The sequence below is a fragment of the Perognathus longimembris genome, chromosome 15 (genome assembly GCF_023159225.1).
Source record: "Perognathus longimembris pacificus isolate PPM17 chromosome 15, ASM2315922v1, whole genome shotgun sequence".
Taxonomy (NCBI): Eukaryota; Metazoa; Chordata; class Mammalia; order Rodentia; family Heteromyidae; genus Perognathus; species Perognathus longimembris.
The window spans coordinates 27086410-27099186 of NC_063175.1; positions in this window are offsets into that span (position 1 = coordinate 27086410).

A 12777-nucleotide genomic window follows, 5' to 3' on the forward strand; every position below is an offset into this window, starting at 1 on the left:
AGTAGAAAGAACTCATTATACATTAAAAACACAAATTACAAAACTAAAGAGGGGGAGTATGGATAGTACTGAGGGATATGCAACTTCTATGAAAAGTATTTATAAAACAGCCCGAGCTGTTATTGCAGAAGCATTATTTGTCCTTAACTTTTTAAATTTGCCTCAAGAAGATGTTTTAGCAAGAGCTGAGGGACACTTCCTAGCTCCACCTATGCTAAACAAACCCCAGCCAGTTTGGAATAGATTGGGGGTTGGGCTAGATTGGGTCCCCGGGGAGTTGTTAACCCAGGGGCGAGGGTATGCTTATGTTTCTACAGAAGACAGCCCATCTTTCTAGCACCTGCTCCAGTGGATCCAGCAACAAACACCCCTCTGTCCATCTAGGGGGTGAAACATTCTCATCCAAGTGATAAGGCCATTCTAATGGACAGGTGTGCACTGGTAACCTGTAGGGGCTACATCAGAGGTAATGTATTGGGCCTATATTTCTAACCCTCCTTTATGTCCATATTTATGGACAAAAGCCCCTGTCTCTGTTTTTACATCTATTCTTAATTTACTCTCTCCCTCTATGGGTCTGGCATTCCAGTCTTTCCTATGGAAGAGGAAAGATCATTTAACTTCTCTTATTCTCAGTTCTCTAAAGCTATCTGTCAAGGCCGTTCCCCATGTTACCCTTTTAGATATCAATATTGGATTCAGCATGGAGGTTCATATAACTCCAGTAGAACTCGGCTGATTAGACTGTCTTCCTGGTCTGTGGGATCTCATACCTATAAATTAGATAATTATCCTAGCCCTGCTGGCCTGCCTAAATGTGACAATTTTACTTATCTGAACCTAAACTTTACTGAAAGACATTGGGAAAGTTGTCGAGGAATTTTTCCAACTATTTGGAATACATCCCAGCATACTTGGTATGATTGGGGACCTTTTGGTGTGTGGTTGAAAAACTGCACTGAATATAACTCATCTTGTGACCCTACTTTATCTATGAACATGTCCAATGCCATGTCTGCTAAACAGCTTTTAGGGTGGTTTGGGGCAGGCTTTAGTGCCCCCCGGCCTGCTCTTGCCCATGGAAGCAGGCTATTTCCTCCACAACGTCATCTCTGGAAATTAGCAGCTTCTCAGGCTCCTGTATTGCTGGCCAATGGAACTTACTCAGGAACTAAAGGATCCTCCGCCTCCTACAACTTCACAGTTGTAAAGACCTATAATATCTCTGCTTGTGTTCATTTTCCACAAGTACTGATGGTAGGCCCCATAAACATAACTAAGAATGCCATTACCTGCATAAATTGTAAATTGTATACTTGCTTGAATAACAATGTCACCTTTAATTTTAGTCAAGATAGGATCATGATTTTAACCCAGCGCAACTCACTTTGGGTTCCTGTTCGTATGCATCGTCCCTGGGCTGGAGGACCTGTACAAGGATTAGTAATGCAGTTTTTTTAAGCGGCTTCTGAAGAGGAGTCGTCGTGCCATTGAACTGATTATTGCAGGACTCGTTGGACTGATTGCCATTGCTACAACTGCAGCAGTATCCGGAGCCGCATTGCGACAATCTGTACAAACTCATGACTTTATGGTGCAGTGGCACCAGGACTCCCACAATCTGTGGCAACACCAGCTGGAAGTAAATGCCCAACTTCAAGATGAGATAGAAGCTGTTAAAGGAGGAGTGTTTTGGCTTGGACAGAAATATCTGGCTTTGCAGCAACGATTGTTTTTGACTTGTGATTGGAATTCTAGTCATGTCTGTGTAACACCTTATAAATATAATGCCTCTGAATGTGAATGGAATGATATACAAATGCTTATAGATGGAGCCCTACTAAATGGTACGTTAAGTGAACAAAGCTTGTATAGGGAGGTTTTTGAAGCTTTTCAAAAGGAATTGCCAGATGCCTCCTCTATTGATGACATAGCCCAAGGACTAGCTCAGACCTTAGAAGGACTAGACCCTAGGGGGTGGTGGCAAAGTATTACCCATAGTGTTGGAAGTGCTTTTATTGCCTTAATACTTATGATATGTGTCTTTTTCTTAGGATATTGTTCTATCATAGCTATAATGAAGCGTTACACTAGAAATAATTCCTCTGATGTTTTACTCACTGCCCTTAAACTTTCTAGAGAAGCGGCTGTGGAAAATTAATAAAATTAATAAAATTAATAAAAAAGGGGGAATTGTTGGAGAATTAAAGTCTCCAACCAGTGGAAAAATTTAGCCCTGGCACGGTTACTCCGATGCCTCATTAGCACACTAATAGGCCCTTGGGAACTCATTCCCAGTAAGGAATTTCTGGTGTTTGTGGGCCAAAGGAAGCCACCAGTTGTTGTGAGAATCTCCTTTTTCCCCCTACTTAGCAAGTCTCCCTGAGGAGACTTGCTAGACCAGCTGCCTTTAGTGTTAGATTCTCACTGTAAACAGGAAAGTCTCCTCACTGTTACTTCACAAGTATTTGGAGAAGTCAAGATTGATGTTATCTAGCCTTAAGGAGATAGTAGCTAGGAGATAATTATAGTTCTACCTCGGTTGTATACAGTTCCTTGTTTTGATATCAATAATCTTTGTAGTCACTACCTCCTGTAATTAGAAAGGCATTTGTATCAAGTTCCTGCCCTCACAGTAGGAAATTTCCTCCACTTCTGTATTTGAGACAAATGTCATGCTGTATTGATCTTTTACCCTGTAATTGTAATATTGGTTTCTAACCCTATATAAACCCTGGCCCTCTTGGAATAAAGTATGGATTGGTTCACTCGCCTTGCATCCCCCGTGTCCTGATTTCGACTGCAGTTACCCAGGTTCAACAGTCAAGTTTACAGCATGTCCAGGAACCGAGGAGAAAAGATAGTCTGTGAGACTATGGAGGTAGAGTGAGCGTTCATACTATAGGTTGCATCCTATTTCCTATCAGTCTCTATGCCATCTACAATGCATCTTGTGCCCACTGGTCAACATACTAAACTTTTTTGTGGCATTACATTATTCCGGGTATTCGAGAGCAAAACCAAAGTATTTGCTTATACTTATAGAATAGTACCCAAATTGTAAAATATTTCAAATGCGAAAAATTACTGTAACAAACATATAGAGCTGAGAGCAAAGAATATGTGATGTCTAAATTCTGACCTCCAACATGAAGGACTTAAATGCTTGAAAGAGTGGTCAAATATTGAAAATGCTGTCAGTGTAAAAGATTTTTGTAACAAATTTCCAGAGTTAATACTGAAGGCAATGTATAATGTAAAAGTTTATTTTCCAACAAAATATTTACTACAGAACAATATGGAAATAATGAGTTATTGCCAATGCAAAAACATGGTAACAAATATCTCAAGTTTAGAATGAGGGCCTGAGCAATCTAGTAAGGACTGATTTCCAACCCCAAATGGTTACTTGTTATTATAGCATCGTATACAAATTTTTAAAATATTGTATATACCAAAGAATACGAAAACGAATCAGGTCTGAGTTCCAAATGGGGTCAGTAGAGGTTCCCCATTAGACATTGGGAGATATCAACTATAGCTAGGTTGAGTAACCAGGTAATATGTGTGGGGGTGGGGTGGGGTGAGGGGAAGAGCATTGCTTTCTCAGGAACACCATAGCATGGTTACCAGAGCATATAAGTCAAAGCGGCACTCCAAAATTTATAGCCAACACTTTGGTGTTCATATGGCACCTCTTTCCGCATTAGTCAATCCTAGGACACTGGAGGCAGTTAAACATTGCACTTCCAACAGGCCTCCACACATACCATTCACTCTATCTGCAAAGGACCAGCACATGTGAGTATCACACTGTGCCACTGGACACAGCTAGCACAATGAAAACCCAGAGAGGCAGATATTGTCCGCACCACAGCAGGTGGTTGAATCAAGAGGAGCAACTGGAAGCAGCTCATGGCAACCTGCCTGATTCCACGTCTTCTGTCCTTAAGGAAGTTTCTCTCCCTAGTTCTGTCTGGATGTCTTGAGTCACCAAGTAACCTACAGGTTCTGAACTGGTACAGAGGAGTGCAGATGAATACTACTGTGCTCATGGAGCTGCACCTACTGGGAAAAAGCAAGATTCATTGTCATTGCAAGGGTGAAGGCAATAGGAAATCGATGATCACAAAGCAGCAAAATACAAGAGTATTGTATCAGTGAATAAGAGAGAGGGAGAGAACCACTACTTCCAGTCAATCACAGCAGGTTAAGCTTAGGAATGCTTGACTTGTCCCACCCCATGAAATGCTCATCACACACACAGCCCAGCAAAGCTTCCCTAACTTGCAGCTTTTGAGAAAATGAAGAGACCCACCTAACTGAGTTCTGCACTACACAGAAAGTCAGAAGTGCATGTGACCACTATGTGCAAATGTACCTAAGCTCTCTAGCCTCACCTGGGTGATGGCTGAAGTGAAGATGTCCGGCATCTTCTGTCTTGTAACCTCCTTCGCCTTCTCGTGGTGCCCATGTCCTCCAGCATGGACATATCTCCAGACCTCAGACTGAGTCCTATGTACGGAATCCATCTGACTTCCAACAACAAAAAGAAAGACTCTGTAAGTGAAAGAAAAATGTGTCAACCTTTAAAATATTGTCATTGTAAAAAATCCTGTAAGAAATTATCTACAGTGCAAAAGGAGATGTGAAGTATAAAATCTAGCTTCCAAGACAAAGGAATTCTATAGAATAGTAAGCAACCACTTAAGATGCTCTCCATGCAGAAGAATATTGTAAGAAATTAGTAGAGTTACAAAGGATAGAGCTAAGGAAACTAAAGGCCAATTTCAAACAAAAAGGATTTACTTATAAACCAGAGAGCTTTATGTAAAGATTTAAAATACTAGCAGTTCCAAAGCATACCATCATAAATATGTCGAGTTGAGAACAAATGGAAGACATGAGTACAACAGAAACTATTAACTTATAATAACTACAGAAAAGGCTCTAAATGATAAAACATTGTCAATGAAAAAAAAGGAACAAATATCTAAAGTTGAGAACTAGCACATGTGAAATCTAGTAAGGTCTGATTTTCAACCCAATATAGTGACTTCTAATTATAGCATGATATGAAAACTTTTAAAATAGTCTAAATCCAAAAGATTGTCCTAACAAATATCTTCTATTTATATTGAGAATGAAGGAGACATGACACCTAAGGTCTGACTTCCATACTTGGTCACTCGGGGTCTCATAATCGCACTGGGGTGCTCGCTTATAGCTGGGTTAAGCAGGAGGGGGGCCTATACTATTTAAGAGACATCACATCTGGGATACCAGCCCATATGTCTTACAAAATCATTTGAATGTGCAGGAGCCAGAATTGTGGCTTTCACCTGGCACAAAATTGCACATCAATGAACCAGGCCTAGGTGTCTGGAGATAGTTCAATCTGGCTTTGCCAAAAAGACCCCACATACCATTCAGGTCCTCTGCACAAGAGCCGCACACTGGAGCATCACACAGTGCCGCAGGACCAGGCTTGGACTATCCAAACCCGGAGAGGCAAGTTTGCTTCAAAAGGAATAGGCGGCTGGGAAAAGAGGAGGAACAAGAAGCAGCCCCTGGGATTCTGCCTGCTTCAGAAGACTCTGTCCTTGAGATTGGGTCTTGAGTCACCAATTTGAAATGGTAGAGAAGGCTGGAGATGAACTCTCCTAATGCTGTGCAGGAGAAAGTGGAGCTGCACCTAGCAGGACAAAGCCGGATTCAGGGATATTAGAAGTGGATAGACAAAATAGGGACTCGAGGAGGACAAAGAAGTAAGAAGACAGAGGAAAAGGGATCCTTAACGAGGCAGAGGAAGAACCCCACTTCTTTTATTCTTTTGTTTTTTGGACTTATAATGCTTTTATTACCAGAATGTATCAAAGACTGATCTTTATATAGTTCTGCAATATCGTGGCACATTCCCAGTTTCACAACATTTAAGAATAAGTGTGATTGTATTGCAGTTTTTCAGAATAGAATAAAATCTTTAGCTTTGGTGGGTCAGATCTAATGGGAAGAAACCTGTCTACTTCAGCCTGAGATTCACATAGCTACAAAAGAGCAAGAAGGATGAATTCACACCAAGCACACTGTCAGAGCACTCCAAAGACCTCACTAGATTCCCAAAAAAGTAAACTTCAAAAATGAAAGAATTGAACATGTTAACTTATGTTCATTTAAAAAAAAAAAAGTAAATAGTCATATCCCAGTCTTTATCGTGAGACTCACACCAAGGTCTAAGATGTGTATAGAAAGTGAGTCATCGTGGCATGTCGAGTTGAGAACAACTGGAAGACATGAATACAACAGAAACTATTAACTTATAATAACTACAGAAAGGCTCTAAATGATATAATATTGTCAATGAAAAAAATGAAGAAGGATCACATCACTGAGGACCCATCACCCCAACATGCTTTGTTTCAGACAGTATTTTAGAAATACAACAATCACAAGGACTCAATGCTGCCTCCACATTCCCATAGTGTCATGAATTGATCACGTAGATAGTGGATAAAAGAGACTCTCACATCTTAAAGTAAGTATTAGCAGGTAAATGTAGGAATACTTCCTCTGTCCGAAACCAAGAAATGCATGTCGGAAACCCAAACTGCAGCACAGCTTCTCCATCGTGTAGCTCCGAGGTTGAAGGAGGAGCCACTCACCATGTTGTGCCTTACACAATAATGCAAGAGAGCCAATGAACAAGATGGACAGATGCTGCTGTAGTTCTCCTGCCTCACCTGGATTTCTGATGATGCAGGGAATCGGCTTCTGTCCTGGGACCTGTGAGTACTCGAGGTGCCCACTTCCTCCAGAAGTGACAGGGCACAGGCTGCTAACTCTATCCCAGCCAGCTGAAGCCAGAGGTCCAGGTTAGGTTTGCTTTGTGCAGCTCCAGAGTGTGCGAGGCTCTTCCTGGTAGGTTTTGGGGTCAGATTCAGACGAGGGATGTTTGTTTGGGAAAAGGGAATGGGAGGGGGTGGGGATTACTTTTTGCTAGTGTGCTGCCATTGGGTCTCCAGTCCCTGTGGAGCCACACCAATGGCAAGACAGGGGCTGCGAACCCCAAAGGCCCAAATCCCCTGAAGCCTTGGGTGGTTCTGCAGAAGCTCCAACAGAGATTATGCTGGCAACCATGGGTAACGGGGATGGAGACTGGGACACAGAATGCTCCAGAAGAAGAGCTGGTAGCTGGGGCAGCCACACTGAATCCAAAGCCACAGGTGCCAGCTGAGGCCTCCCAGCAACCTGAGAAAAAAGGGGCCTGGGACAAGCTGGCAATCCTGGTGCCCACAGTGCCGGTGGCCTTGGCCTGAGAGGTGGTCCCACAGCCCGTGGGGTGGAGGCAGCTGAGGGACGGCTGCTTGCTGACAGGGGCCACAATGGTGGAAGCTGTGACCCCCTGACAGCTCAAAGTGGCCTGCCTAGAGTAGCCCAGAGCCCTCGGGCCTACTACTGAGGGAGGCCCAGGCTCTGCAGGGGTGTGTGTGGCCTGTGCCTCTCCTAGCATCAAGGAGCAGCCAATGCCGGGAGCAAGGACTGGCTTCTGGTCCTCAAAGGCCAGCTTGGTGTGGACTCTTGGATGGACAGAGAAAGCCGGCTTGTTGTGGGAGGCAGAGGAAAATTGGAAGGCAGGCCTTGCTGTGTGGTGGAAGCTTAAGCTGGCCTCTCTGGTGGCAGAGGCAGGCGAGGGGCTGGGAGAGCTGGGGAATCCAGGGGAACTAGAGCAGGTGGCTGCTACCGAACTGGGCGAAGCCTTGATCTTGGACAGAGGGCTCTTGTCATCCATGCTCACCATGGAGCCACCAGCAGAGGCCAGGAGAGCCCCTACAATGCCCCTGGGAGGGGTAAAGTAGGTAGGAATGGACTTGCTCTGAGGAGGATTTGTGCTTGGGTCTGTGGCAGAGGTGACAGAAGCCCTAGGGGAGCTGGCAGTGTCCAGTACACTAAAGACCTGCGTTTTGTTGTCTAGAGCAGCTGGCTGTGTGGAAAAGCCAGATAGTGGCCCTGAGTATGGGGATCCTGTGCTGTCCAGAAGAGGCTCAGTGGCTGCAGCCTGGGTGCAGCTGGAGGGAGACACGGAGGTGTGTGTGGCCCTAGGTGGCAGGGAGCTGTGGCCGTGGCCTTCAGGTAGAACTGGAACAGTGGGCCTCGGCGTGACCGGCACATTATCCTCAGCATAAGATGCACCATCCTCCAAGGACTGATGGGAGCCCCAAGAAGGGAAGCCTACCTTGGGGAATTGAGACATCATCACAGGCTAGAGACAGGTGGGAAAGAAAAGAAAGAAAAAGTTAAACTGTGAAAGTGCCAAACAGAAGAAAGCTGAGTCTAGGCATGGTAGTGCATATCTGTAATCGCACTTACTTAGGAGGTAGATGACGGAGGGTCATGTTCCAAGGCCAGACCTGCAAAAGTGTGAGGCTCTAGCTGAAAATAGTAAAAACCCTAAACATGGGACTGGAAAAATGGCTGAAGTAGGTTCAGTACTTGCCTAGTAAACCCGAGTCCCTATGTTCAATTTGCCAAGCAGCAAAAACAGTGACAACAGCAGCAACAAAACCAACAGAAAAGAAGCAGAAAAAGAAAGTTATTTCATTTTATTGTCCGCTAAACCAGATTTCACAATCACCAGAGGGAGAGATATTCCACGTAGTTTCAAAGGTTACTAATAACATGATATGAATGCTTATAATTCAGGAAGTAATGTTAGAAAGAATCAAGCATATAAACAAAACCCCAATGGGTAGGATATTGTAACAGTTCATTTTTCAGTAGCTAATAAATAAAATTAGACTTAAAAAATCAGTAATACGAGATGATTTGAATGACAGTGAAATAGGAGTAGGAGATTTTGGTGTGTTCAAAGATGTAACATTCACATACTTACTTGTGTCTGCAACACACCATCGTACTTATTTGTATTAATGTCTAGTAAGGCATACACGGGAAGTAGTTCCATCATAGCATTTCCATACGTACATATAATGCACTTGGATCCTTTTTATCTCTCTATTACTTTATCCCTCTTCCCTCCTCCTTCATTCTTGTCCTTCCAGCTTCCTAGACATCTCCATTTTACTCCCATGGCCTTTGCTTGTGAACTGTCATTTCCAGGTGATTGCGAACACCTTGAAGGTGTGGTGATAGGGACACACTCTGTGGAGATCTGCCAAACCTGGCTCATGACTATAGTCAAAGCTACTTGTGAGATGGAAATCAGGAGAATCAAAATTGGAGGACAGCCTGGGCAAACATCAGTAGGATCCCATCTCAACAAGTCAGCTGGCCTAGCTATAGTAAGTCAGGCAACGCAAGATCTTATCTAAAAATAAAGTACCTCAAATGTGAAGATGAGCTGAAGGCCTGGCTGAAGAAGTAGAACACTTGACTGGCAAATGCAAGACTTCAGCACCAAGAAAAAAAAAAATCGGGCTGGGGATATAGCCTAGTGGCAAGAGTGCCTGCCTCGGATACACGAGGCCCTAGGTTCGATTCCCCAGCACCACATATACAGAAAACGGCCAGAAGCGGCGCTGTGGCTGAAGTGGCAGAGTGCTAGCCTTGAGCGGGAAGAAGCCAGGGACAGTGCTCAGGCCCTGAGTCCAAGGCCCAGGACTGGCCAAAAAAAAGAAAAAAAAAATCGAGCACCCAAAGGTGGTGGTATAATCAAAGTACATATACATGTATGCATCAGATTGAAATCTATGAATATAAGCAAATTAAACAAAGAAAGGAAGGAGGGCTTTTATATTGATGGAGAATAAATGGCCATGACAAGTAAATCTAATAAAGGATGTGAACAGGATCATGGATAGAAATGCAATCCTATAATTGGCAGAAATCATATATAGCATGTGCCAATTTTAAGTTTCTAAATATGGGCTGGGAATGTGGCTTAGTGGTAGAGTGCTGGCCTAGCATGCAGGAAGCCCTGGGTTGGATTCCTCAGCACCACATAAACAGAAAATGGCAGGTGTGGTGCTGTGACTCAAGTGATGGAGTGCTTGCCTTGAGCAAAAAGAAGCCAGGGACAGTGAACAGGCCCTGAGTTGTAGCCCCAGGACTGGCAAAAAAAAAAGTTGGTAAATTTGTGAATGGCACTATATGGAACTGTAGATATTGTGTGCAACTATGCATGGATGTGCGTGTGTGCATACATCTGAACATGTGTGCACATAGGCATAGGCATGCATGTGTATGTGTGTTCTTGCCATATATTTATTATGTGTGTTTTCCTACATATATACACGTGTGCATGTAGTACATGTAAAACAATGGAAAAATAAATGGCAGATATAGAGAAATACTAAAAATTAGGTGAAATCTAGGTACACTATTCAGGAATTCAAAATGTCTATACTTCTTGCACATTTTCTGACAAATGCTTTGTGGGCAGAAGATACTGAGGTTTGATTTGTGATCTTTCTGCTAAATTTGAATTCTTTCCCAATCAAAAGCAAGCAATATATGCATGACCAAGATTGCTGGGTGCAGGATTAAAGTGGACAAGGATCAATTAACTACCCAAAAGTCAGAAGGAGAGCTGTGGCTCAAGTGGTAGAACATGAGTTTTGAGCAAAAAAAGCTCAGTGACAGCCCTGAGTTCAAGCCCCAAGACCAGCACACACACACATACACACAAAATGAAAGAATGGATTTCTAAGACTCAGCTGCCACTGGACATAGTCTCTTGGATCTGATGGGTGTGAATCCAGCAGAAGTTATCAAAGTAACTTGTAGAAAATATGCTTAAAGTGCAGTTCACTCATCTTCCAGCTGGGAGTCCCCACCTGTGAGGAGCAGAGCCTTTGTGTGCAGGATGGAAATGGGACTCAGCAATGGAGGAAAAACAAGAAGGGAGGAGTGTTGCAAGGGAAATGGAAATAGAGTCGTTCATGACAGGGAAAGAATGTGCATTGAACAATGGCACCAAATACCATCCTAAAATCCCTTGCCATTCTCTGGGCCATATCTTGATCCATGCTCTACCTATCGCTCTACCTAACAACAACGTATCACCTTGCAGCAACACTGTATCAACTCTGTTGTGGTAACCAAGACAAAATAGGCTGTCACTTGTGCCCTTTGCTTAACAAAGGCCTGGGCAGGGAGTCTGAAATGACTACTGTTGAAAAGGGAGGCTGCCTTTGCTCCCTGCTCTCATACCACAACAGTTGACACAGACTCCCAATGTGAGGGGATCTCCCTCCACTAGCAAGTGCAAGACCACTTCTGCAGCAGGCATGGCTGCATTGTCTTCCAAGTCAAGCACATCGTAAGCCTGACCCTATCAACCTGGACGTGGTATGAGATGTCACAAGTTGAGGGCTCAATCTCCAAGACACTGTCATTCTGGAGATTCCAAGTATTTTAGGTTATTGGGAACAAACAGCAATGGCACCATTGCATTATTGTCTCATGGACGAAAGCATCTCTAAAATCCTCTTAATTTAAAACCAGGAAATTAGAGCAAGTGGCATTGATATGTGATGAACTGACCTTGACTTCGGGGGGTACCCCCACCTTATTTCAGGGGTGAACCATCTCTATACTCCCATGGATGACAGCCGCTCCACAATGGCATGGACTTTCCTGTCAGGGCTAGCTTCCTGTCAGGGCTAGAACCGTAGTCCTCAGATCTCAGCCACCTGAGTAGCTAGGATTATAAGCAAGCCTGAGCCACGGGCACCCAGCTCTTTTGACTTCTTTAGTGACAAGAGGCATGATTTGGTCTCAGCCGTGATCTGTGTAGACCAGAAATTGTAGTTAAGTGGACAGTGCGTGGTCCTTACCAACTCTGTAAGAGAATACACACTGTGCCTGTCTGTTGTTGGCTATAGGATGAGGGTGTGCAAGAAGTCCTCCTGCTTATATGTTTAAGATCAATCTAGCAAGACCATCACGGGCACAGTCATTATCACCGTTGAGGACATCAATAACAACTTCCCCACACTGGTGGAGCCCGTGCAGAGTGTGTGTGTGTGTGGACGTGGCCCCCAAGTGAACGTGACAGCGCTGGACCGGGATGGCTTCCCCAACAGCGCACCCTTCAGCTTCTCCATCGCTGACATTCCACCTGGAACCACTGAAAAATGGAAAATAATCCACCAGGAAAGGAAGCAGAGCTAACTATTGAGATACATTATACAGATAGCTGCAAGCTTTTCTTCTGTAGCTGTTGTTTTGTCTCCCATTAGTTTTTCCAATATCACTTGTGAAAGGCATTTATAAAATGAGGTTCACTGTAGACATTGTTCCTTATAATGTCTTTGGGAAAACACATTGTCTGAAAAACTCTAAATGGTAGCAGGGCCAGGCACTGGTAATCTTAGTTTGTCAAGAGGCTGAAATCTAAGAATCACAATTCAAAGCAAGCACAGGCAGGAATACCTAAGAGACTCAAATTAACCGTTGTTTAAGTGATAGAGCACCAGTCTTGAGTGAAAAATATAAGGGAAAACACCAAACCTCCGAAATCAGTCTTCAGAACACACACACACACACACACACACACAGTAGGAAGTTGTTTTCCACAAAGCTGTGGAAATAATTTTGTCTTTTTATCTAGGCAGTCAAAGCATTCCTAAGTACAATAATCACAGTAGGTATTTCCTAAATTATTAAATATGCCAACAATAAAACAATAATTTCACTTAAATAACATTTATTAGTATTACTCTCTCCCGGCACTCTGTATGCACTATCATACATCCTTACTTTATAGATTATTTCTTAATTACAAGTACTAAACTTTGACTCTACAAAGCAATGATA